General features: G+C 47.5%; 1 protein-coding gene across 3 annotated transcripts in view; it reads right to left on the bottom strand.

Annotated features, from left to right (window-relative positions):
- The window catches only part of SV2B (synaptic vesicle glycoprotein 2B), a 99,626-nt gene extending 73,115 nt beyond the window's left edge, over window positions 1–26,511 (bottom strand). The window contains exon 1 of one of the 3 annotated variants that reach the window (XM_048868201.2): window positions 26,284–26,511. The gene's annotated coding sequence lies outside the window, so the exon portion shown is untranslated. Of the gene's footprint in view, window positions 1–1,636; window positions 1,658–18,803; window positions 18,970–26,283 lie in introns of those variants that run through there. The other 2 variants (XM_048868202.2, XM_075133187.1) reach the window with 2 other exon arrangements.
- Window positions 26,512–26,770: the final 259 nt, after the last annotated feature.

Below are 26,770 nucleotides of genomic sequence, written 5' to 3'. Positions count from 1 at the left end.
GGCGAGTGAAACGTGGGCAGCCACAAGTCAGTCAGGTAATTCCCAGGGCTCAGGGATCCAGGGAATGGAACAGGTGGAGGGAGACAGTACATTCATTTCTAAGTGCACACTGGATGTGGTCTGGACCGCCACCACTGAAGCAACTGATTGTTCACATGGGTGTATGAGAGTAGACAGAACTGGAATCTGGAGTATCCCTAACTTCCTAATGCAAATGACAAGGACACAAGGCCAATGGACGCTGTAGTGAAAAACTGGGAACCTCAGCAGTAGAGGCTGTGCAGGAAATTCTGGCTGCGTGGTAAGAACCATCCTGTAGGCCTTTCTGAACAGCAATCCTGTGGAGAGGCAGGGATTGAATTTCATCATCCCCAGAAAAAGCCATTTTCTGTCAAAAAGAACAATTTTGATGGAAAATGTGTGACCCGCTCCAGCAGAAGAAGCGGGTTCAGGAAGAGACAGGGAGCTTCTCTTTTAATGAAATATGATTGCTTTGCATTTTGGTGTGGAGGGAGGAGAGCTATTTAGACCATGTCTACAGAGATGGAAGGGGTTTGCTGTAGGAACTCCACCACCCCAAGCATTGATAGCTAGGTCTGCAGAAGCATTCTTCCATCGACCCAGCTGCATCTAAGCTGGGGGCTAGTCAGCAGAGCTACGGCTCTCGGGGGTTGGTAGCTACGTCAACCTACATTGTAAGTGTAGACCAGGCCTTAGTGTGCTCTAGGGGTCAGATCCTGAATTGGTGGTGTAACTCCATTGAAATTGGTGTACCTACACCCATTTACACCAGCCGGGAATCCACCAAAGATGTGGGTGTGGGGGGCATCACAGGTAGGAATGAAGGCAAGAAATTCAAACGCCGGCTATCAGCAAAAACCTCTTTAGAGTGAGCTCTACTGAGAACAGCATCCCATGGGAAATGACAGAAACCCCATCATTTGGCAGGTTTAAAATCAGACTGGACAAAATGCTATTCAATGTCCTATTGGGATAATCCTCGCACTGGCTAGAGCGCTGGGCTAGGTGAGCTAATAATAGGCCTGTTACATATTTAACCTCTAGATGAATAAAAGATGGAAAAGACATTGAATAGCTGGATTTTTTATTTGCTATTCGGTGATGCAGAGCTGCTTTTAGTTTTCTGACTCTTCCTAATGACTGGTGGGTTGGCGAGCCAGCTTGTCACCCAGGCATGTCTGAATACAGACAGATTTTAAGAGACCAGTCCAGAGCCAAACAACATCCAGCCCTGAGCACTGGGGGCAAAATCCAATGCAAGAAGGGGAGAGATCCCCACATATTTCACTTGTCCATGGACGTTCCTACAGAAATCTTAAGCCATCATTCCTCTTCCAGTTCAGAAGCCATTCAAAGACACTGCAGGCAGAGCATAGCTCAGCGAGCCCAGGGACTCATGAAATATAGATAGGGAGGAAGGCAGCCTCCCTAGCACTGGATAAATACAAACACTATAATTGGCTCCATCTGCACTTCAAGCAAGAAATGTTTTGCATAAGGATGCAGGGCGAACTTGCCTCGATTCAGTGATTGCTCATTCTGTTAGCACCTCCACCCTGACAAATTTGCTTATTTAGCAGAGACCCATCAGCACAGCATGGGCCAGGTAAAATACCTGTCGGTGCAGTGCCTGGGCACCATCCAAATGTCTTCTTGACAATAGTCATCTGTCTCCTGTACACGGGGCCAATGGTGCCATTCACAAGCAGTCCTGTTAAATTCCTGTCTGCCTTGCATTGTACCTGGGGGTAATAGTAATAATCACAGGTGATATAGCTTTGCACTTATATATCACTGTTCATCAAGGGATCTCAAAGCACTCTATAAAGGTGGGCACATTTTATTAGCCCCATTTTATAGGGGGAAACCGAGGCAGGCACAGATTAGTGCTCAGGGTCACAGAGCAAGTCAGCGGGAGAGACAGGAAGAGACTGTTCCCTGTAAGCTGCGCGCTTGGGCGGCTGCCCAGGAGAGCTTCAAATGCCACCCCGCTGATTAGCAGAGCGCTCACAGCCCACAGCATGTGTTCAGGTGCCCCTCTCCCCACGTGGCTCCCTCCCAGCACCCTGCTGGCTGCGCAGAGAGGCCGGAGGGGAAGGTGCTGAGGTCAGGGTGTCCCCCCACCCCTGTATCCCATCTCCGCAGAGCAGTGCAGAGAAGACACAGCCTGACTCCAGACTCCCAGAGCTTCTGCGGTGACCAGTGAGTGGCTGAGTGCCTTTCTTAAAGAGACAGTGCACCGTTTCTGAGATTTCCCCAGCAGCCAGCTCACACTCTCTCTCTCTCTCTCTCTCTCTAACACACACATACACACACACACACACTTTCTCTCTCCCGCCTCCCCCTGCCTATGTACCCCATCTCTGCAGAGCATGGGAGGGGAGACAACAGGGCTCAGGAGAGCTTTCAGTGAGTGTCTTAAAGAGACAACGCAGGGCGTCTCTCAGAAATGTCCCCAGCAGCCAGCATACACACAGAGTCTCTGTGTCACACACACTGTCACACGCGCACACACACACACTCCATCTCTTTCACACTCACTTCCTAACACATAGTTGTATTATTGTTGTTATCACTTCTTGGTACTTCCTGCAATGCACATATTCTCTGTAATTTTATTCTTTCAAAATGTGTTATTTTAGTGTTTTGACTGGTCTATGCATTTCATAATTTTTATTTTTCTTAAACTTACATTTAATTCTTTGAATAGTGAGTTCTAAAATTCCTCACTTGTCCTGGATGGAGTAATTATCCCTATGGTAACTTTTAAAAATATATATATATATTGTCTAGGTTTTTTGTTTCTACTGGTGGCGCACATCCCCACATACCTCTGTGCACATAACAAAATTTATTCCACACATGGATGGAAAAAATTAGAGAAAACACATGACTCCCATTACCTAACGGCAGCATACAGGTAAGGATAGATGTTGCGAAATGTTAGTGGATCAGAAGTGAAATCACATTCAATTAAGATGTTAGCATCTTAGAAGCTTGTTTGTCACAAGTCCCGCATTTTGCAGGACTGTCTCAAGTTTCACAGGTCAGTCCTGCAGGCTGGGCTTGTGGGATAGAGAAACTCCACAGATTACCTCTTCGGGCTGCTAGACAACCTTGCACCGTGATGTGACATCACAATATTAAGGTGCTGTGAGGGGGAGGAGTTTGTTCTGCAGGGCAAATCTGAGAGATGGCAATGCTCTTGGTGCTGCATGACCAGCCAGCCCTTGCCCTCCCATATGCATTCATGGGACAGGACCAGGGCCAGTCAGGTACCTGCATACCTGTTGATTAGAATGAAGCTCAACACAACATATCGCACAAGTCCATAGGGCCCCACTGGGGTCATTTTCTTCTCTGTATATTTCATGCCCCTAGAGTGCAGAAAGGGTTAAATGTTGCATCCACCCTAGCCCCCTTTTCACCCCACCTTCTTTCCTTTAAACACTGGAGGACAGGTGACCTACTGAAAGAGCAACTGTGCTTAAATTGAATGCTGCAGCGATGTTTCATGCAGCAGATCAGCTGTTTGATGTACACTCCAAAGCCCAAAGCCAAATCACAGAGGGACAAATGCTGAGCGAGACTCTGAGCCCCCCAGGAATCACTGCTAGTACTCAGCCCCTCTTAGGAAGCTTACTGCATGCAGAAGAAACTCGGTCACTCTAATTATTAGAGCTGTTGCTTATTAATCTACCATGTGATCACCAGGCTGACCCAATGACATAATGGGGATCTAATCCACTCCACTCTTGACAGCTGGAAATATTGCTTCAAAAAATACCTGTGTCTCTCCCAAGCATGAGTTCTTAAGAAGGATGCAGGCAGCTAGGTGTGCTCAGAAGGGACGCTTATTTTAGGCCCTGCCTCATGCTATGGGGAAAAGCGCTTATTTGCCCTGAACAAATCTCACTGCTCGTGTGTGGAATTGGTTAATGCATGTGGAATCCCACCACAGAAGGCATTTTAATTGGGTGACCTGAAAAGCTTCAGCCCTATTCCCACTTGTAATTTTTGTGAATGTCAGTGACTCAGGAGGGGAACCGCTTCCTTCAAAAAGTTTCTAATCCTGCAGACCTTTGAACAGATTATTTTTATTTTGGCTGGACAATCCTCCACTTCAGACAGCAAAATCCTTGTTTTACACTTACTCATGCATTTTGAACGAGTGTGCAAACCTGGATGATGAGGGGTTAAATTTGTTCACAGTGTGGCATAGCAATTGCTAGGGGCCTGACCCAGAGCCCATAGTGGTCTGTGGGAAACTTGCATTGACTTTAACAGACTGTGGAACAAGCCCTAGGAAAGCAAAGGTATTGGATTCAGGTGTCTTCTCTCTCCAGCAGGGCTGAGTGAAATTCAAATGGAATTATCATCGTATCTTTGAGCAAGAAGCAGCATTTTGGGAAGGGCCTTATAAAGAACAGATTCTTGCCATGCAAGCTGGAGTGTTTTCCTCTAACCCTGTAGCAGGAAGGGAGATGAGGAAGCTACTAAGCAGAAGTTCTCCACTGAAGCAGAGAGAGAGAGTGTGGCATTATCCTTAATGATATTCTTTTCCTTATTCTAATCATGTTCTTTGACTAATGTCAAAAGAAAGCAGCTCTTTCTGGGAGTCTCTACCACTGTCACTTGACCACAGGGGTAATACTGTTGGATTTTTATCAAGCAGTTGATGAAGTGTCTCGCCAAAGCTTACTCGGCTTCAGTAGAAACACTACGTTGTGACTGAAAACTGACAAAGAGGGTATAAACAAAGGGTAAGGGCATAAAGCCATGTTCTGACTGGGGTGAGCTGCCAACTGGGTTAACTCAGAGCCCACTGTTTGATCTCTTCTCATTTAACAGCTTTGTGAATTATCTGGAAGGAGGCACACAGGACAATGATGAAATTCACAGATGGTATTAAATGGGGAGAAGTTGCACTTCCTAGTAAGGACAAAGAAATAACACAAAGGGACCTAGTGAGATAAGGAAGCTGGGCAGAAAACTGTTGCATTAGGTTCACTTTTTCCCTGATTTGATCTTTGCTTTCAGAGTGACAATTGTAAATCTCTTGATATTGAACCACGTTGGCCCAGCCATAGAAGTTGCCTGCTGCCTTTGGAGTCTGACTCATTTTGTTCCTTATTTACTTTTCTTCACTTTTCTATCTTCTGCAAAACTGGTGATCTTGCTGTCAGCACCTGGGTCCAAATCATTTGCACTTTCTATAAGCCCCACCCCCAAGAAAAACATCTGGCTACCTGGAACATTTAGAAAATGAACAGTGAAACATGTATGAATCGCATTATCATGGAGACATACCAGTGGCTTTACAATTAAAGCTTGCTAGAAGCAGTCTTCTGGCTGAATGGAAAGGAACGTGTGAAAAAACAAACTCAGCACTCTCTTGTGCTTGGTCTTCTGGAGTTATAGGACATGATGGAAACAGAATGACCAGATCGGACAGGTTCACGAGACAGCAAACAGTGCCAGATGGATACAAAGCAAAGCTATGCAGCGAAACCCAGTGTTGTGAAAGTCATGCAGACCAGTAGAGAATACCTTCCCAGTATTTCCTATTCAAATACCTCATGCTTGGACTGATCTATTAGCTGATTTTTGCTAATGAAATTCACCCACAACCTCTCTAGCTCTGGGCTGCATCTGTGGCCAAATTAGTAACACCTTTTTGCCAACATTCTAGATTCCACCACTAATTAACACAGCAACACAGGAGTTCATTACAGAAACTGCTCCTTTATCCCCTATAGCCCTTCTGGATAGAAGAGAGAAATCCTCCAGCTGGCACTTACAGGCTCTGCACTAGGCAATGTGATGTCAGGGGTTGGAAACTCCTCATTCTGTTCCAGTTCAAAGGTATCAAATGCATTTATTACTCCAATCTGAAAAGTCACCCTGCTGCCAATAAATGGCAGACTGAACTGTCATTCTCCTTCGTGCTTAGCACAAAGTCCCAGTTCTACACACACAGTCATGCTCTGACCTATCGCTTCAAAAGCTTCTCCTGCATTCACAGCACTGTAACCTTGTCAACCTGATAGCAATCCTCTGACAATGCATTCCCCCTTGTCCAACTACCTGCTTTGAAGCCAAGAATTAAATTAAACCACAGATATTATATATAGGGAGAGAGAGAGCAGGTCAGAACCACGGCCACATGCAGAGCTAAGTGTGAATTCATATAAAAACAAGTGGCCACATATATTACAGAAACTGTGGTACTTAAGGTCCTAGAATTCAGATCTCCACTATTTGCATTAAAGAACTCCTTTAAGTGGGGTCCTCTGTTGGAGGGAGACAGGCTCAGATGCACTAAGCCACTGCATTACGCACTCCTGGCCTGACTTCCATATGAGTGGAGCATCCAGTAGTTCCCACCAATTTCACAATTTACTGCCTGGTGATCAGCACTTTGGAAAATCAGGCCATCCAGCTGTTAAGCTAGTTCCAAGTATGTGAGGTCCACAGGAGGTCTAGTCCCATGTTGTAACAAACTATGGCTATTCCCCTACAGGCACCACGCTTCACAGCAGAGATGGAACCTGGGAACTTCAGCACCCAAAGCATAAGACCTACTTGAGCTAAAAGAGGTTCCTTTTATCTGTAAGGAGCAGGCTTTTATAGTCTCTGGGTCCAGACACTAGAAAGAGATGTGATTGCACATGGTGTGTTATATGAACATCTACAAAGACTGGCAAGCACCTCCATTTATTGACTCTGTGACCAGCCCAACAGAAATCAGCTCTCTGACTCATCTGCCAAGGGCCATGCAACCAATGGCATCGTGGCCAGAATTTTCAGAAGGGCGCCACAGAATCCATTATCAGGGCCGGTGAACATGCTGTATGCATGACGGGGATGAGCTCTTTTGAGAATCTGGGCATTGAGCACTTGAATTACTGGCTCTGAGCTCTTTCGAAAACCATAATCCACCTGACACGGAGGGGATGGTGGGGCTTTGAATCTGACTGTGGGAGAGCCGTGGTGGAGTGAAGGTGAGGAGATAACACAAAGCCCAAATCCCTCGCCCAGGCCTTCACTGACTGCTGCACAATAGGCATTTGATCTGAACGCCTCTCTTTGCTCAGGCGGCAGCTGTGGGTTTTTCATGATCGGTGTGGTCAAATTAGAAAGTCGATAAACTGTGTTTCTTGTCAGACTCTGCTAATGTTCCTGGGCAGCCCTGCAAATAGAACTCATCTTGACCCCCATTAGCACTGAAATGACCTCTCAGGAGGCTTTCCTTTACCTCGGTTTCAGATATGGCTGAACGTTCTATTGCTGGTTTTATATTCTAAAACAATACACGTATGAAGCAAGCCAGGGAAATGATTGCTGCTCAGGCTAATTGTCCATTGTAAGAAATACATAAACACTATCCCTTAAAGAATTTCTTCCTTCCAGAGGAACCAGTCTCGCAGCTCTATTCCTCTCTGTGATCTGTTGGCATCCAATGGCTTTCCCTATATCCACTCAGGTTTGGATACACTAAATGAATTTTGGGTTATTTATCCAACCCCCAGACATTATTTGTGTTGTTCCCCTCTCTAGTGGCCAGGCTACCTTTCCATTCACTGGTGTTTGTTTGGTAACATCCAGTTATTACCAGATGTCTGGATGCCAATCTATCCAGAGTAATTACAGAATACAGCAGCATTAAAATCAAGTATGTAACTACTCCCTGGATAAACATGCACTGTCTATGCTACCAGGTGTGCACACTCATACCATACTCTTCCAGCTGCCCAGGAAAAGGAACCTTCTACCTTGAGGGTGCACATGCGCACAGACAAAACACACTGTCTCTCACATAGACAAACACGCTTGCATGCAAGCAATGCTCTCCTTTTGATTTTGGAGAAAGCTTATGCTCAAATAAATTTGTTAGTCTCTGAGGTGCCACAAGTACTCCTTTTGATTTGCGCTTGGAACTCATCTAGCTGTCACATTTACATTGAATTATATTCAGAGGGATTTTTCAACAGGCCCCCTCTGAACACTCTGCAGAGGATTTAGGCCCCCACTTTTGTAACTCAAACTACACAGGGAATTTTCCAGGCAAAACATGGGCCATGCTAGTGCTCTGAAAAAATATGCTGTCTGTACTGGGTGCCCAAACTGACTGGCTGCTCCCCGGCTTAGCTGGGCCAGCTTTTGGGACCGCACTGCTATAGGACACTGTGTTCCCTGGGCAATGACGTCCTTTTTGTTTCTAAAAGTCACGGCATCCCCCTATCCAGCGTGACACACATGACACTTCAGGAACCCTCCCATGGGTCAACCTATGGCAGAAAAGACTCAGAAAGAGATGGAGGGCAAGGGGAGAAATTGGTCACTCGCTTTTAAAAGTGTTATGGAAGCAGCTTTTCCTATTCTGTGTGAAAGTGGAATGGGAAGCAGAGAAGGGACAATTCTACACATCACGGGCAGCACATCAAAAGCGTGAGCTGGTGCAAATAGCTATTTGGGGCCCCATCTAGGGTTCCAAGTAGAAGCCGGATGCCCAAGGGATTTTCAGCACTGGAGTTTGCTGCCCCAAGTTGTCTGAATGCTCAGTGTTTGCTGCGATTTTCCAAAGCAACCCGTGCAAACATGGTGAGTTGTCAGAAATGCTCATTAGGAGGATATTAGCCTACGTAAATTAGTACCTTGCATGCAGGCACCCAGTAGTGAGCAGCATAAAAGCAGGGTGTTTTTCAGATCCCACAGGGTAATGGCCAACCCCAAAGGATCTGGGGTAGTGGGAGAGATGGCAAAAAAAGTGAGGGGATAAGAGGAAGTCTAGCTACAGAGACCCAGAAATGGGCACCACAGTTACAGAAATGACCTCTTGGGGGTGAGCTGTTGGGCAAGTACTCCCAAGGTCTCACTTCAACACAGAGCAGGGGTCAAGGGCTCAGGTTAAAAATTGGGCCAATACTTTGGTGGTGGGGCAGTGTCAAGGTATCAGTCATGAAATGACCCTTGGTATCTTGCCACCACAGCCAGGAACATCTTGGTGCCATGTGCAGCCACCATGTCCATAAAACAGGTACGTTTTCTATCTCTGGCGGCTGAACTGTGTCCCCCTAGTGCACTCAGAGGGAAAGTTGTGCCTTCTCTGTTGCCCAGTACACATGGCAAAGGATTCCTGCTTCTCTCGTGATCCATAGGGCAGCTCCTGGGAAGCCCTGAGGATCACAGAGTTTAGGGGGTCCTCTAGGCACACACAGGTGTGTTGCTGATCATAGTAGCATTCCCACCCCATCCTTTGCAAAGTCACTGAGTGCCGTGGTGACCCTGTTGGGGACGGAGAAAGACCAGGGCTCATCTGGGTCAGTCTCTCTATTTCCCCCTGAAGTTCAACCCAGATGGTTTCAGGAACGCATTTTCCCCCCTCTATGTCCTGCACCTCAGTGAGGTCAAAGGAGGTTTTCTGACGCTCAGAGACTCTGTTAGGTGGTTAAGGGCTTTTCCTCCCACAAGTCCCAGCCTACATTGCCTGCCACCTTCTTTCCTTGTGTTGACTGATGACGTACAGCCCCAGCCTGGTACCATACTGCAGCCTTTCCATGGTGCTGTCCCTATGTTCCCAAGTGACCCTCTCCCCAAAACCCCAACAGGTGTGCCCCAGTCCTTGCCACCTCCGTCTCACCTCCTCTAGCCCCACCCTATTCCTGACTCTCCTCCTCTCCCATTCTAACCCGCTAAATCCACAGCAAATCCTCTCTCTCTCTCTCTCTGCTTCTGTCTCCATCCCTCACCCTGTGCCTCTCTCTTGGAGGTGTGTACCAGAGCTGTGTGGGTCAGGAAGGTGGTCCTTATTCTCTAGACACAAAGAGCAGATCAGCCAAGGAGGGGCTGCTGCTTGAACCTGAGCCTTCTGGCTTAGCCTTGGTCATGACTAACCTCTGGGCAGCTTCGAGTGCCACTGGGTCCCTCCGAAATACTGTTTGCACCCTCAGTCCACCTGTCAACACTCATCATCCCCCTCGGCCATCAGTCAGCTCAGGTGTGACCGAACAAAAATCTCTTGGGCACCCAAGTCCCATGTGAGCCTTCACACGAGCACCCAAATGACTATTCGCACCTGCCCAAGTGGAAGCCGTACTGTAATATCAATCCAGAGAGAGGAGAGGCCCCGCTCTGCCAGGGCAGATTTGTCCTCAGACAGCCTCATTTTCATCTGGACTTGGGCTTCCGCACAAAAGCAACCAAAGCCTTTCAATATTTAATCAGCAGCACAGCCGTACACAGCGTGCACCAGCTGCCTGGTGCTGTGCAGGTGGGGGAGGAGAGACAGAGAGCGGCCCTTTCCTTATACCTCCCTAGTGAATCCTTTCCCTATACAACGAACACGCCTTTCATTTGCACACTCACCATGGCAGAAAGCAGACCAGCGGCCTGTTTGCTGCCTCAGCCTGGCAGGTTTCAAACAGCATCTCTCTGAAGCAACCTCATTGCTGATTCCCGGACAGTTCCAGCCGCACAGCTGCCCTCAGGTGTGAATCTAACTTTCTGCCCTTCGGGCTGTACAAAGGCCCAGGGCTCGATCTCAAACCCTCCCCGAAACGCAAGGGACTGCCAGAGCTAAAAGCATGATCTGCTACAGCCTGAACTGAAGAGGCAGGAACTGCGGCTATAACAGACTCTGTGGAGTGTCGCAGAGGGGAACGCACCAGTGGGTTGTGCTCTCAGCCCTAGCCCTCCAGAGAAGGCTTGTTTTGCAATACAATAATATGTAAGATATCACTTAACACAGCTGCTTTAGCTAAAGTGCCCATAGGACCGGCTTTCAGTTGAGATGAAAAACCAAAGTCCTAATGACTTCCGGTTAGTAATATTCCCCTGGCCTTTTCTGCAAGAACCCTAGTATCCTGGCCAAATTCCAGCCTGGGTCATTATATCCCGCTTCCCTACATTCCCTCTGCAGTTTCGACTGGCTGTGGGGGTCTCCTTCATTTCCTGCCTTAATCTCTTAGTGTGACTGTGTGCTGTGAAAACTGCTGCTGCCTTCCACACCAGAGACGTCTGCAGTTATAGCTGCATCTATAACGTTTGGGATCCTTAGGGGAGAAAGGCTCCAGTTCCATGGGCTTATTAAATAACAAGTAATAATTGGTGCTAACTAAGAAACATTCTTACATGCAATTACAGGGCACCCAGATGGCACAGTGACGTACGGGCACATACTGATAATTCATAATAAATAATAAATGCAAGATCTCATTACTTGCATTAGAAACACTCTGTTTCAATTTGCCATTCTCATGCCTGGAGAAAGCAAAAGGCAACAACCCCTGCTCCGGAGTGAGATGTGACTTTGAAGTACCCTCCTTAGCCTCTCCGCTGTCATCAAAAGGACCAATGAGCACCAAGTGGGGAGGGTTCGGCAGGTAGACACCTGCCCCATAGAAATAGACACCACACATATTTCACACAGTGTCCCCAAACAGCCTTCAGACAGCAATGCTGGGCTGAAGTCAGGTCAGTAACTCAGAGGCAAAGGGCCCCGCAACCCCCTTTGAGTCCCTGGAAACTTTGACTAATTGGCAGGTGCAGCTTTATATCAGGCTGAGAAGTCACTGGAATGCCTCAATCTGTGCCCGCGTATCAATAATTTAACATGCCATCGAAAAAGGATCTTAATTAAAAGAAGTCAGATTCCTGAGATGAACCAGCCCAATTAAAAATACACGTAGAACTGTCGCTTTTGGGCGGCAAATGTACCTCGTTCTGGTACAGTTAGAGACAAATACTTCATCCGCAGCAAGGCCTGGTCTTCACCAGTGCCCATCTATGTTTCATCAGGAGGTGGCACGGGGCTAGATTTCCAAGTGTGCGGCGCCTACACATGATGTGCAGAGGTCTCCGGAAAATCTGTCCCCAGTTGTGAAAAAAATCTGAACTCCAAGTCCAAGGCACAAAGCAGACCTAAAGCCAGCTCACCTTCAATACGGGCAGAGAGACCCCACTACAATTAAAGGTGCATCACCCAGAGGACAGTCTCTCTTTTCAGTTACATTGCTACATACTTCACAGGCCCGACCCTGGTCTCAGTTACACTCGTGTACATCCAGAGGAACTCTGCTTACTTCTCTGGATTTACACTCAGGTGACTGCACTCAGAATCGATCTACCTGTCTGTCTACCTAGGCATTTAAATTGTGCTACCATGCCCATCACCTTAGTAACTCAGCAGCTACAGACAATGGTGCCCTAGAAAAAGAACACCGTTCCATTTTTAAAACCCATATTCCTTTGCAGGAATTCAGTCTGAATACAGTACATTAAAGAACTCCTGAAAGATCCCAGGGCCACTGCCCAAATCCAGGACTGGCCTCCCTGTTCAGTGATTTTGTTAAGGTGCTGCTGGGGAGGGCAAGTGGGTGGAGGGTACACTGGGAGAGGTTACATGTGAGTTCAGGAGGCCAGAGGCTTGTAAGTCTTAATGAAAGCAGTGAAAACTAGGAAATCTGCCACAGTCTGACCACCTGTCAGAAAGGGCAAGAGAAATCCCCCTCATCTGAGGCATGCTGTCTCCAGATAGATGAGTGGCGGGGTGTTTGCATGTGAGAGGGTAACAGAGAGCATGTGTGGCCGCAGGGCAGGAGGACAGGAAGGGTGATCCATCAGATCCCATTTGGCTATAAAAGCCCAAACCTCCAAGCAGGAACTATGTTCAGTTGTTCACTGAATCTGGCTGCAGCAGATGGGCGCTATTCCCACTGGCAGTAGAAATATACTGCCAAACAAAAACTACATACAGCCCACACAAAGAGTCAGAAAGAAAATTTGTTGCCAAGGGGCTGGTTCCTGTGTCTGTTCCATACTTTCCTCATTCAACACGAGCTGATGGGGTTTTGCTCCAACTCCCACATCTTGCAAAAAATCAAAGCTCACCTGCAGGCAGAGCCTGGGGCTGGAAAATGACATGTTGCCATGGAAATTATTTGGTGTCCTTAGCTATGGAGGGTTCTGCTAGGTCCAGCCACCCTATCCACCTTTCCCCTAGCCCCATCTGCATTCCCGCTCCCAGGCGGGCCTTATGTTTCATTGGCTAAGGGTGGGTGAGGTGATGAGCAGCACTGACTGGGTCTGCAGCGCAGCAGAAGCCAAAGTCTAAAATCTCTAGCACCCAGTCAAAAACCGATGAATTCCTCCTCCTTCCCAACCCACCTCTCACAAGAGTCACCGTGAGCCAGAACAGAACATCAGTCTTAGGAGCTGAACTGAATTATGGATTTGCAGTGTTGTTGTAGCCGTGTTGGTCCACACCTCCTACATTCATTTACTTTCCTACCTAAAATCTCTCCTGTAGTTTCAATTATATATAGCATTCTCTACTTCCCCTGCTAGGGCCTGCTAGAAGGTGTTGTTCTCGTGTAATTTGGAAAGCGTCCAGCGGAGGGCAACAAAAATGATTAGGGGACTGGAACACATGACTTATGAGGAGAGGCTGAGGGAACTGGGATTGTTTAGTCTGCAGAAGACAAGAATGAGTGGGGGTTTGATAGCTGCTTTCAGTTACCTGAAAGAGGGTTCCAATGAGGATGGATCTAGACTGTTCTCAGTGGTAGCAGATGACAGAACAAGGAGTAATGGTCTCAAGTTGCAGTGGGAGAGGTTTAGGTTGGACATTAGGAAAAACTTTTTCACTAGGAGGGTGATGAAGCACTGGAATGCGTTACCTAGGGAGGTGGTGGAATCTCCTTCCTTTGAAGTTTTTAAGGTCAGGCTTGACAAAGTCCTGGCTGGGATGATTTAATTGGGGATTGGTCCTGCTTTGAGCAGGGGGTTGGACTAGATGACCTCCTGAGGTCCCTTCCAACCCTGATATTCTATGATTCTATGATTCTATGTTGCTGGCATTGAATGGCTGCTGTCTTCTACCCCTGTCTTTGAGTGTTGGCTGAATGATTTTGCAGCCACAGAGAGGGAGAGAGCAGAGTGAGGCCCTGGCCAGGTAAAGGCTCTTTGGCATCCTTACAAACGAACTCTGCTCAGTGTCAGAGTTTGCAGTAACAGTATAACAGCTTGAGACCGAGGTTTTGCTTGACTCTTGAGCCCCCCTCGCTCCCCGCCCCAAATTGAACCCAGAGTACGTGCCTCTTCCAGCAATTTTCGACAGGGAAAAGTCATCCTCAGCAACAAAAATCTCTTCATCACTTTCCCTGGGGAAGGCCAGGGCTGGTCCTAAAGGAAAATGGCCAATCCAGGCAATTCACTGGCTGATATCGGAGATGGTAAAAGCCAGTCCAGGTTATGAAGCTACACATTTTAGATGGGCCTAGAATGCTTCCCCTCAAAAGAGGGGGTTTCCATATCTTCTCACTAAGCCTCAGTCCTATTCTTAGATGTACACCGTTGCTAGTTAAATCAGTCACAGCTGCACTTGCCCCTCTCCTGGCTGTTGGGCGGGCATGTCATCTTGCTCTCCCTCCTCACTTTATTTCCTCTCTACCCCACTCTGACTGCTGCTTCACGCCTCATCTTCCTACCCAGAATACAGAGAAACAATGTGCATGAAGGTGACCATGGAGGCAGCCAACTGTAACCTTCCCCCCCCACCCCAAAGGGGGGAAGAACTAAAAATGATCCTGTGCATCTCTGCATGCATGGTCTGTGCATAAAGAGTGAGCGGGTTTAAAAGGAGCCAGGGCACACAGAAGGGAATGGTTGGGGCAGTGAGAATTCTGCTGCCGATGCAGCGTAAAGAGCATCACCCAATGAGACTTGAATTCCAGCAACGTCCCAGCAAAGGGGTAGAGGACACCTTTGCAGACCAGCAGCCGGCTCGACCTTTAATGAGGCAGCCACAAAAACATTAAAATACCTTTCACCTCTGCCACCCCCGTCCATACAAAAAACACCTGCTTTGCTTTTCTCCTGCAGAGATGAGACTAGCACGAGGATGTGTCAATCTACAGCTACAGGGAGCACATATCTGAATGCCACTTTTCACTGTGCTGCTAGTAACTTGGATTTATTAGTGGGTTTTGCAGTCAACACACTAAGCGCCTATGGTGTACGTACCTATGAAACCTCAACACCTTCATTTTCTGTGTATCGAACCTTTAACCATCAAAGAATTCACTCTGTGTGCCGAGGCTTCAGCCATTTTGTTCCCCTAGTTGCTGCAGCATGTTTCACAGGTGACAGGCACGTGCTGCTCTCTCATGGCGACTACGTTTGTTCTTTTTTGTACTCAATCCTCAATGGAAAAAGTGAAGTCAGTTTAAAGTGAGAGCAAATGGTTGCCCTTTGGGTATGGAAAAACACAGCAAGGCCAAATTCTGCTCTCGGTTGCACTGATTTCAGTGAGATTGAAAGGATACCTCATTGTTTCATTCTCATACTGTCTCCTTATTTCCTTGTACTCCTCCTCCCCCCCCCCCCCAACTGTCTGCCTGTCCATATCCATCTGTTGTCTCGCCTTATATTTAGATTATAAGGTCTTTGGGATAGGGACTGTGATTTTGTTCTGTGCTTGTACAGTGCCTGGCACAATGGGGTCCTGGTCCAGGACTGGGCTCCTAGGTGCTACCATAATACAAATAAATAATAATAACAGCAATAATGTCAGTGAGAGTAGAATCAGGCCTATCCGATACACAAAACAGCCTGGAGCCTGTATTCCCTAGGGAGGCAAAACTCACATTGAAGTCAACTCTAATGACTGCAGGATCAGACCCAGTGGGGGCTTTCTGGTACCTTGAGTTTAAAGGTGACTTTCATGCTAGGACAAGATTGAAAAAAAAGAAACATTTATACCAAAAAAAACCAATGAGGGATTTTTCTGTGGCCAGCACTTCCTGTTTCATCTGCTCTGGTGTATTGCTCTCCATCTCCCCCTTTTCACAAGTGGCTCTCTCCCTTTCAGCCCACCCCTCTCCATTTTATCCCATCCCCAAGTGAAGCTGCAGTCCCATCCCCGCAGCATTGCCCTCCACAGTCATACAACATGATAATAGAATCGTGACTTTGCTGGAGGAACAAACAGGCTGAGCAGATGGGCTGTGAGGGAAGAAGTCCTCGTTTAAAACACAAATAGCTTGTGATAAGTTAGCAGATGTGGTTAAAAGAGAGAGAGAGAGAGAGAGAGAGGAATGAAGTTATTGGATTTATATTTATGTTGAATAAATGTGGAAGTTTTCCCCACTGTAAAGTTTTTTCTTTACAGTTTCTCAATTACATCCTGTTGATGGGCTAAATATCCCATGGTATCAATGCACAGTACCACAGACCTCCACTGGAACTGCCATTTACTCTACTGTGTTCTTTGTTCAGGACACCTTGATCTCACAGGGAAGGTTCAAGACTCTGCCGTGAGAGTGGTAGTTTTCTGAGTGCAATCGCTGATCATCATGGGTAGATATTTAAAAGGGGACAAATCCATCCATTTTATCCCATTTGGCTATATTAAAAGACCAACCTCCAAACAGGAGTTCTGATTGGACATTCAAGCATCTGGAAGACATCAAGTTGTTCCCATCTGTATACAGGAATATGTTCCCCAAACATAATGTAATTGCCATCAAGGAAATATCTTTGGGATGCTACAAATTACACACACACACACACCCTACCGTAGCATTTATTTGACTGGCCCCCTGAAAAGGAGCAGACCTTGAAGAGTTAAAGACTCATTGTCAGGTAAAATTTGGCCCCAAAATTCCAGTTCTGAGCATGTATCGACCCTAACACAAAGAGGGATGTTTCCAGGATTTTTTTCACTTTGATTTTACAACTGCAAGATGTTTTTTTAAAAATAGAGTTAACCTTCCTATGCAGCACCTGGAATCCCAGCAGCATTGCCGGATTGGAGAAACCTATAGGAGAAACTGACTGGGGGGGAAAAAACAATTGAAATTGACCATTCTCTTTTCAAAGTTCAAGCAGAGAGAAATTTAATAAGTAAACAAACACCACACAATAGATAATTAAAAAATGAACTGGATGTATACATTCCTTCCGTTTTTATAATCTAACTAGGCACGGGAATTAATTGATAGAAATTTCTAATTTTTAACTCAACAGTGTCTTTCCAAAAAACACATAGCAATGAAAGATTTATGCTCCTTTAAAAACCAAGCCTTGTGGTTCCATTACAGGCAACAAGGGCTGTTCTCTCTGGGACATACACACGGCTCAAATCACTTAGAAACCTTGCTCTGCAGTCTTTCCGTTTGTTCAGTGGCATCATAGAGGAAATAGTCAAGGCCCACAAATACCTCAGTCTAGAGTTACTGTGCTATCCCCTCATTGTACAGCATCTGGATGGCAAGAGGCATGCAGACCCTTCCACTTTTAGTGCTTGTTCTTCAGCCGTTGTTCCAGTGCTATTTTATTGGTGGCTTTGATACAAAGACTGTTACTTTGAAATATGTCTGAAGCAACCACCCAAGGGCTCAGCAAAAGTCAGCTACCTGGCAGAGCTGGATCTTTAACTAAAAGTTTAATGTAACTGTGCTGGAAACCATAGGGAAGCTCCAAAGTTAGTAATTAAAACAGGGGCCCTCCTTAGTGCAAGTTTCACTGTATGTAGAAACAATCAGAAGAATGTCTGTGACAGAGGGAGGTGGTTTAATTTTTGTGAACAAACCAGTTTGGTTGTTTTCTCTAGGCAGATCTTTGTTAACCCTAATCTCAGAAACACAGAAGGAACCCATCTTGGAATCACCAACCGAATGCTTTTACAAGCCCTCTCACAAAAGGGTCTCAGGAACTCCTGGACCAAGGCACCAGTTTTAGGAAGGGATCCAGAAATGCTAAGAGGGTCAGTGCTTTCCATCTATTAGCAGAATCATTGAAGATGCATCATCATGCTTTTCATTTCCCTCCTATCACTAGAGGTATATTAGGGACAGACCTTTGCTGACCCAACACAGCCAGACTGCTATTAAGAAAAAAGAAAAGGAGGACTTGTGGCACCTTAGAGACTAACAAATTTATTTGAGCATAAGCTTTCGTGAGCTACAGCTCACTGTTCCTCTTTAAGCAAATGAGGCCAAATTCACCGCGGAATAACTGCGCTGGTTTCACTGGAATCTGGCCCAGGCTGTCTATCAGCTCAAGAGCCCCGTAAATTAAACCAGTTCAATGCCTTCAAATTCAAAATAAGCAGATGTCTGGGACATAGAATATCTCACAGATCTGCTCATAGTTTTGACTAGACTCTCATTTTTGTCTGCAACTACCTCACTGCTTCTCTCTATATTTTAAATGCATCCGATACTGGGGAGACCAGTTCCAGGGAATAATGCCGACTTTGCTTACCAGGAGAAAGTTTAGCACTCAGGAAAGCTGAAGGGCTTTATTTCTCAACGGAGAGACACATATTCATAAATGACTTTCCAAAGCCAGTGCTATGAAAGGCATCATATAGAAACAGAAGCATTCCATAAGCTACACCCACAGAACTGCATTACAGAGAGTGCCTTTTAGGTCTGGCTGTGGGATCTATCTAATAACCATACCTAATTGGAAAAGGCACATAGAAACACCCATAGAGGGAAAACATAACGTCAGCTACTGCCTTGTACCTGGCTAGGTACTTCAAGTGCCTTCATCACTGTATGATCTGACTAGCTGGAAGCCATGCACTAGTGGTAAATAAATTGCTCTAATAAACATTTGCTCCTGGAAAGGCTTCCGTCTAAATTACATTGACTCTGTTATTTGTCCATCTCTTTCACAAATTCCTCCCCGCTCTGCCGTTTATCCCTGTAAGCCTCGTCACTGTCTGTAACCAAATGCCCAGAAAGGGGACCAAATGGAAAAGCATTTCTTACCAGAACTAGGAAATGTGTCATCCCAGAATCACCAGCCATTTGCCAATCATTTCCCCCACTGCTCTCACCTACAGCAGCCCCTGGAAGAGTTGCCTTTGCCACTAGGCTGTCACAAACTGGGGATTAGGAGTAAATGCTCTGCGAGCCAAGCCGATCATCCCACTGCAAACGGAACAGAGCCACCAGCAGGGCACGAGTCCATCAGCCACCACAGAAAACATACACGCCAGCAACAAAGCAGGTAGAGGATAGGGAGACTGCAGACAGAGTGGGAGGGCAGGTGGGGGAGGGAGCCAGGCAGCCGGAGATGCTGAAGTGACAGATGTGTTGACTTTAACTTAAACAGGAAATTGATCATGCTCAACTCAGAGAGAAAAAGACAATAGCTGATATTAAAGGCAGTGGCTGTTTGCACTCAGTGGCCTTTTCTTCTCTCTGCTCCAGCGGGGCATTTTGGTTTAATTCTAGTTCTAGCACAAAAGAGCAATAACTGGCAGCCCTGACTTTACCTGTCAGTCAAAGCAAAGGAAGTACTGATGTTGCCAGCCGGGTCTCAGAGGAGAGTTAAACAGGTATTACCCTTCCAACAGCTACTTACGGGGCCAATCATGGATTCCTTGCTCTAAACAAACTCCCACAGAAGTTATTTATATGACATCATCCAAATTACTTCAGGAAGAGTTGGACCAAAATACTGAGTGCCAGGATAGGGCACAAAATTTGTCTTAATTTTGGGAAGAGAAAATGTAATAGGACCAAAATGCCGGATTTAGGTTTCTGAGGAAGTACAATGAAGAGCTGAGAGTACGTTAAACACTATTTAAATGCATGAACAATGGTGTCCCTGGAGAGAATCCAGTTCCCCATGAAAAGATCGGCGTCATTCACCACAGGTTAACGCTGATGCAGCTGAAGCCCTCTCAGGCCCTGGGTTTCTAAGGATGGGCTTGTGGGATAGCAACTGCACCCACAGCCTGTCACTCCAGGATCCGACAAGAGTTCGCTTTTATTGCCATCAGAATTCAATCCTGGCTGAAACGACATAGTAGCAACGTCAGAGGCCAGTGGTGAAAGTGCAGAGAGAAACTGGGGGAATAAAAAATGTCTAGCCATTTCCAAGTGAAAGGAGAGGCAGAATAAATACATAAATAAAGGATAATGGGGGAGGGGGTGTAAAATGAACCCCACACCTGGGGGGCAGAGGCAGAACCGCAGCTCACATAAATCCCAGGGGAACTAACAATAGCCTGGTTTCAGAGGAGCAGCCGTGTTAGTCTGTACTCGCAAAAAGAAAAGGAGGACTAGTGACACCTTAGAGATTAACCAATTTATTTGAGCATGAGCTTTCGTGAGCTACAGCTCACTCTTCCAAAGAGTGGCCCTGTTGCTGCTTCAGAAAAGGATCTCCAGTTTCAAGTGAATGTAGTGATGGCAAAAGGAGCTGGCCTGATAGCCCTGGAGAACCGAGTCACGTATCCCTAGGACACGGACAAGACGTGCAATGGCAGCGCATCCATGCCTGTCACCCCACCAAAACTCTGACCCGGAGGGCCCACCCTTAGAGGGGAGTTTATTCTCTATGGCACATTCAGTCTTTGTAGTGAGAAAGTCAACAAGGGACCCTTTTTTTATGCTGACATTTGTTCACTAGGCACCAGACTGAGACCCACCGGCTCATTGCACAGGAACCCATCACACAACTTGTGGTGAGAAGGATTTTCTTTCCCTAATGCCACCCAGTCCTCCTGACACCACATCCCAGCCTTTCCAACCCCCATCTTTTCCCTGGTTGTGTCGCCTTCCTGCCCCCATGCTGCCAGACCCATCATTTAATATTGATAGTGATTCATTCCCACTCAAGACAGATGGGATGGACCTGCAGACCCAGGGCTTAGTTTCTATAGCCAGCCAAAGCAGGTCAGATGCTGGCAGAGCAAGGCAGGTCAGGAACAGCTTCCAGACGGAGAGCGATGCCCCTGATAAACAACCCAGGGAGCTTCCCTTCCCTGCGTCAGAAGAAATGGCATGTGACAGGGAAGCAGGAATACTGTGCATTGGGAAAGGGCTGCTTTGTGCCTGTCATCCCTCCCTTTATCTGCTGCCGCACTCAGCTCCATGTTCTTTCTTAATGGTCACCCCTTGACGAACCATGTAGCATTGCACGTCACTCCTGTGTCACTGCGCATCTGGGCCGTGAGCAAGCTCTTGGAGGGACGCACAAGCTTGCCAGCAGCAGCCTTCCCTCTGCCATCCTCCTACCATCTGTTGCCCGCTATGTGTTCATAAAGCCAGTCTATTCCACGGTGGCCTCCTGGTGCGGGGGAGGCCTGGTGAGGAGTTTAAAGCGGTCTAATCCCCAGGCTGGATAATTCACGGAAAGAGGATTACCTGCTCTGAACAGAGCCCTTGCCTAAATATAGACTGGCCCTTCCTTTTCATTTCGTCTCATCTCGCACAGCGAGATTTCCCCCACTCCACTCCCCCAGCTAGACCCAGAGGGCTGATTCTGTTCTCGCTTGCCCCAGAGTAAATCCGGAGAACCCCGTTGTAGTCAGGGCAGCCACACCAGAATAAAACCAGCGTCAGCGAGAGCAGAACCAGGTCCCTAGTCAGAATGTCAAAGCCAGCATGACGGATGCAGTGAAATCCCCAGATGCGCACATTCCTACTGAGAAAGCAACTGACTAAGCCATGTGGTGGTTGTTCGTTGGGGCCTCAGGGTGCGTACTTGGAGTCCATAGTTATGATCTAGAAGATGAAAGCTAACTCCTGGGGCACACTGGCTATGTGAAATTACAGCGTAGCGTGCTGTGCACATTATGGGGGGGGCCACAGCCTCAGCCCCACTCTTGCCCCCTTTGTGCCAGGGTGGCGGGACAAAGGCGCTAAGCCAGGTCTACACCATCCCCTCCTCACATGCACCATCATAAGAAGGGTCTTGGGGATGTGGCCAGGGAGGAGGGTATGCCAACGTGCTGCTGAGCTCCAGCAACCTCCAGCTGCCTCAATGCCCCGATGGGGGCCGTTGGAGCCAGTGTAGGCTAGAGTAGCCCTGAGGCTGTCCTAAATTGCACCGACAGACAAAGTCGACCCCCTCCGGACTCCAAGACCAGGAAAGCACAAAAATGATGGAAAGCCACCTTTGCCTCCCTGCTGTCCACCCAGCTCAGGGCCTGAATGGAGTAGACCTCAGGGTCAGGACCTGGGAGTGGAAGATCTGTTAAGGAGCTGCTTTTCCCTGCGATCCCAGACCAAAAGGGGGAGGCAATTATTTGACTTGTGATTACAAGTCAAATAGCTGCCTCCCCTCCTGTGGGAGGGGGTGACCTGGCTGTGATTACAAGTCAAATAATTGCCTCCCCTTCTGGTCCTTTACTTATTTATGGGAATAAGAAGAATACCATTTGCAGTTGCACGACTTAGGATAGAAACATCTCAGAGAGATCAACCTCCAGGCAGCAGCCAGCCACTGACTGCCTGAGGTAGGAAGGAACTCTCCCGATATCCATTCGGGAGCTTTACAGCCTTCTTCTAAGCATCCAGTGCCAACCAATGTCAAAGACAGGATACTGGACTAACTAGACCACGGGTCTGATCCAAGACTGCAATTCCTCCGCCCTACAGCTCTGCTCCCATAGCAGGTGACCAGGCATGGAGCTGTCTCTTGCTGCTGGCCGGAGTACGCTTGTTTTGGAGGAGAAGAATCAATCTGTGGGTTGCCTGCCCCTTTGGTCCCCGCATCAGAAAAGGGGATAAGATTAGGGACTGCCGAAGATATTATTGTAGGGCTCTTCAGCTTAGTTTTCCACCAAGTTTCTTTTCTTTACAGTGAAGGCTGGCCCTGCAAACAGTGTATTTCAGTGACTCAGTGATGCCCCTCCATCCCCTTGCCCAGACATCCCAGCCTCCCTGTTCTCATGGTATCTTTAGTTCACTGCTAAGGCTCCTTTTTCCTTGCAGGACTTTAAGCTGCCGTAACATTAAACTGCTCATTAGCACGGGAGCAATTCCATAATCTTTTCAGGCGAGACCTTTTTCAAAGACTCAGCTCCTGATCCGGAAAATTAATTTGGGGAATTGACAATATGGGAAGCGGGATCCCTCGGGCAGAGTCCTGGGCTTCCCCTGTCAGGACTGTTTGCAGTCCTGGGATTTTGTACTGCGGCCAGAAAACTATTCAGTGTCAGTACTGAGCAGCGGAGGGAGAGTCTGTGTCTCTCAGCACTTAGTATGGAGAATAAGAGTAGCTTAAATAGTGGCCCTACATATTATACATCAAATAAGAGCCAGCCCCTTCACCCCGTGCTTTCTGCCTTTTAACTCCAAATACCCATTGTTCAGAGGCGCCATTTTACCCTAGGATTTGCTGGATGGAGTGGGCAGGATTACCACAGGTCACATGGGAGATGGGGGCTTAAAACGTCTCCACTGTTCCCTCCCTTCTGCCTGCCGTCCTCCACCCTTCCTCCCAGCTCTGGATCTATGGTCTGTTCTTGTGGCAGAATGTACAAGAGGTAAACACATACCTCCAGACCTGTGTACAGCCCTTCTCCAGCTTCCTGGCTCTTCCTGGCAGTCTCCCACTCAAGTATACATACACGCTCACAACCCCAGGATAATAAAGGCCCTGACACGGATGCTCACTCCTACCTTAGCATAGTGCACTCTCACTTTTGTCCAAGTGGTTTACTGCACCCCATGAAGTGTCTGCGCTCACACTTTATGCAGACTGTCAGTTGCGCATACAAACTCTGTGTATATTTGCACACGGGGGATGGGTCCATGGCTGCTTTTGGGGCCGCACCCTGATGTGCACTTACAAGTAGGAGTGCAAAATCAGAGCCTGCTGGAAGAATTCATGAACGTGGGCCCCATCTTTCCAGATCACTTCCCTGAATAAAGATCTGTCTGAGGTTGGCCTCTGCATTGCAGCACGTCACAGACCCCAGACAGATGCAAATAACACATCACCTTCATGATGGGTGCAAATAACACGTCTCCTGCCAACTGAGGGAGCTGAATGGCAAACCAGATAAGCATCTCACTGCCTGGTGGCTTTCTGTTTGTACAGCAGTGACGCTCTGGTAACACTCCCAGGGTACCCACAATAATTATTTCAGCCCTTTCAGAAAAACAAGGGGCATCACCTCAAGTCTCATCTCCAGCCATAGGTCTTTGGACATCAGCCTTTTCCAGCCTGGCTAAGGAAAGGAGACCAGCTTCTACCAAGGTGTGCTATTTTTAAAGGAGAATGGGCGGTCCTAGTAATGCTTCCGAGAGGTCACTCTTATATGGTCAGAATTCTGGAGAAATGCAACCCAGTCTCTGGCATCTGCTCCCAGCCTGCAGAAAACCTGCTGAAAGACCCCTCAAACTCGCTGTAGAAAAGAAGCATGACACAGATTCATCAGTTCTGGGTGGATAAATCCCAAACAAATGCAATCTTTCCTTTTGGCAATGGACTGGTCTCCAGCCAGCCCGGGGAAATGCAACTGGGGAATCAGACACTTGTTACAAAACCTTGTGAGGTGCTGAGCAATTCCTGCAAGTTGCTGGATCCTCTGCACCCATGTTGACTTCAGTGGGAGCTGAGGATGCTCAGCATAACGCAGGAGCCAGGCAAGGGACGCTGGCAAAGCTGATGCATAAACCCACATATCACAGGGCAACCTACCTTTCCAAATACCCCTGCACAAGGAAGGCATTCAGGGAAGGCTGTAAGAGACTTTTCATTCTTGTAGGCCCAGGTGACCATCAGAGTGACACATCCCAATGGCCCTTTGCTCTGCAGTGCCCAAAGCCCATCTGGGAGGAGCCAGTAGAAGAACAGGGTCCTCCTGCAGATGGCCCAGGACTGTAGAGGATCCTCAGATCTGCAGGGCTTGGGGGCAAACACTTTCCTTTTTCCACTGAAGGGTGGAGGGCGACCCTGCTCCTCCCAGCGGAAGACTCTGGAGGAAACTCTAGGTGGTCTCCTCTCCTCAAAGCCCCCTGCCCATGTATCCTGTGGGAGGGGGTTACCTGTCTGGATTACAAGTGATCGACAGGGTAAGCTGGCAGCCTGATGTGAAATTCTTGCAGAAGTGGTAGACTTAATTGCCAGCTGAGGAGCAGGCATGTGGCTGGGTCTTTTCACCAGGAGGTGAACAATGCAGCACTATAGTATATTAAAATCTGATCAGCCAAGCAATGGGATTAACTCTTTCTCTCTCCTCTTGCAGGTGACAAGAAATAGGAGCCTGGATAGGTACGGCTTGCAGCAATTTTAAAGCCCTGCCAGGAACATCCCTCACTCCCTACCTGCCTTTCATTTCTGCCTAGGCTTTCCATGGGAAGAAAGCCCTCTGAGCCCATGTATTCAGGTGTCATGTGAAAAGCACCTGATCAAAACCAACCCGGGGTTCCCCTTTGCACACAGGAGAAAGCGCTACAGTCCGGGTCCCCTCTTCCCTGCTCTGCTACAATCACTCTGTTGGTTTGGTCAGAGCCATGGGCACACGTGTCAAGGAGCCTTGTGATGGATCCAGTTCATGCCTATGGTTTTTATGGGATCTCAGTATGAGGGACTGTATTATTGCAGTCTATATATGAAAATCTCTGCTGAACAGCACCTGTCCCCAGACACATACGCATGTACACACACACACACAGAGGTTTATTTAACCAGATGAGCTGCGTCAGAGAAACCAAGATATATTACAGCCACAGTTCAAACTGAAAATCTTTACCTTGCCCTCAGTGGCTGCCTTTATTCTTTGCTGACTGAAGTGACCAGCTGCTGATTTTAGTTTGAGCTACATTCATGATCCCTCGAGGTAGACAGGATTATTTAAAGAGGACAATTAACATGCGGATTTGCTGTGTTGTGCCCGGGGCAGGGGAGAGACCCTACAACCCACACACGACTCAGCCAGATGCAGACAAACACATCTGTACACCCCCCCACAAGCATATACAACACACCCCACTTATACACACCTCACGCATGCACAGCCCGCCGCTACACCCTCTCCCAGACACTCAACATCAGCAGGTATTTTAATTGTCCTCCTAAAATAACCCTGTCTCGCTTCAGTCTGGGCACCTTCAACGTAGCGAAAACTACAAACTGCAGCTCATTACCACTCCCAGGAGAGGATAAACAGAACCAGGGAGGGAACCGGTGTTAGTCTGAATTGTTGTTTTGGTCTTGACTGCTCTGACACTGTTGATCTAGTTACAATAACAAAGTACCCTACAATCCCTGTTACTTCATGCCAGCCAGGCTGCTGAGCTCGTGCCCTTGAGCCTCCTCCTTTTCAGGGACATTTTTCTTTTGTTTTATATCATTTGGTTTCCCTATTTCTTCACAGCCCTCAGCTGTTAGCCGGGCACTCAGCTGACTAATGTTGGGAATCGAGGTTCCCATCAGCCATTAGCTATCCCTGTAAAATGTCTGTTGTCTGTTTCTACAATAGCAGGAGAAATGACTTGCTCTTACCTGTAATGTGAAGTTATTTGCTTCTGCTGCTGCTCTGCGCTCAGTCCTGTTCCGGAGTTCCAAGAAAGAGGGCTGCACTGCACAGGAGTCTCCTAGAACAATGATGCAGTCCAGCCAGCCAGTGCATGTTACTGATGCACTAGAGGGGATCCCAGCGGAGGGAGAACAGGGCTGTGTCATACCTGCATCACTGCCCCCACAGCAAGAAAGAGAGAGGGAGGGAGGGAGGGAGTGTGCAAAGACAGAGAGAGAGAGAGAGAGAGATATTTCAAGGCAGGCAGAGAGAGAAAGGAAAAGCTTGTGTAATTTAATCAGGGTAATAAAGTAACCAGACCTCTGCCTGAACATTAAAGATTTTCTAGGAGAGTTCTTGGTTACACAGGGGAATATGTTTACTGTTATAACGCAGACACATATTTTGGCTCTAGACTTAAATAGGATTCAGGATGTCTCCTTGCTGCTTTATTTGGGCGACCACGTTATTATT

Source organism: Caretta caretta, chromosome 10, assembly GCF_965140235.1.
Source record: "Caretta caretta isolate rCarCar2 chromosome 10, rCarCar1.hap1, whole genome shotgun sequence".
Classification (NCBI taxonomy): domain Eukaryota; kingdom Metazoa; phylum Chordata; order Testudines; family Cheloniidae; genus Caretta; species Caretta caretta.
The sequence above is the reverse complement of the archived record's forward strand: the minus strand, read 5'-3'. Positions and strand labels throughout refer to the sequence as shown.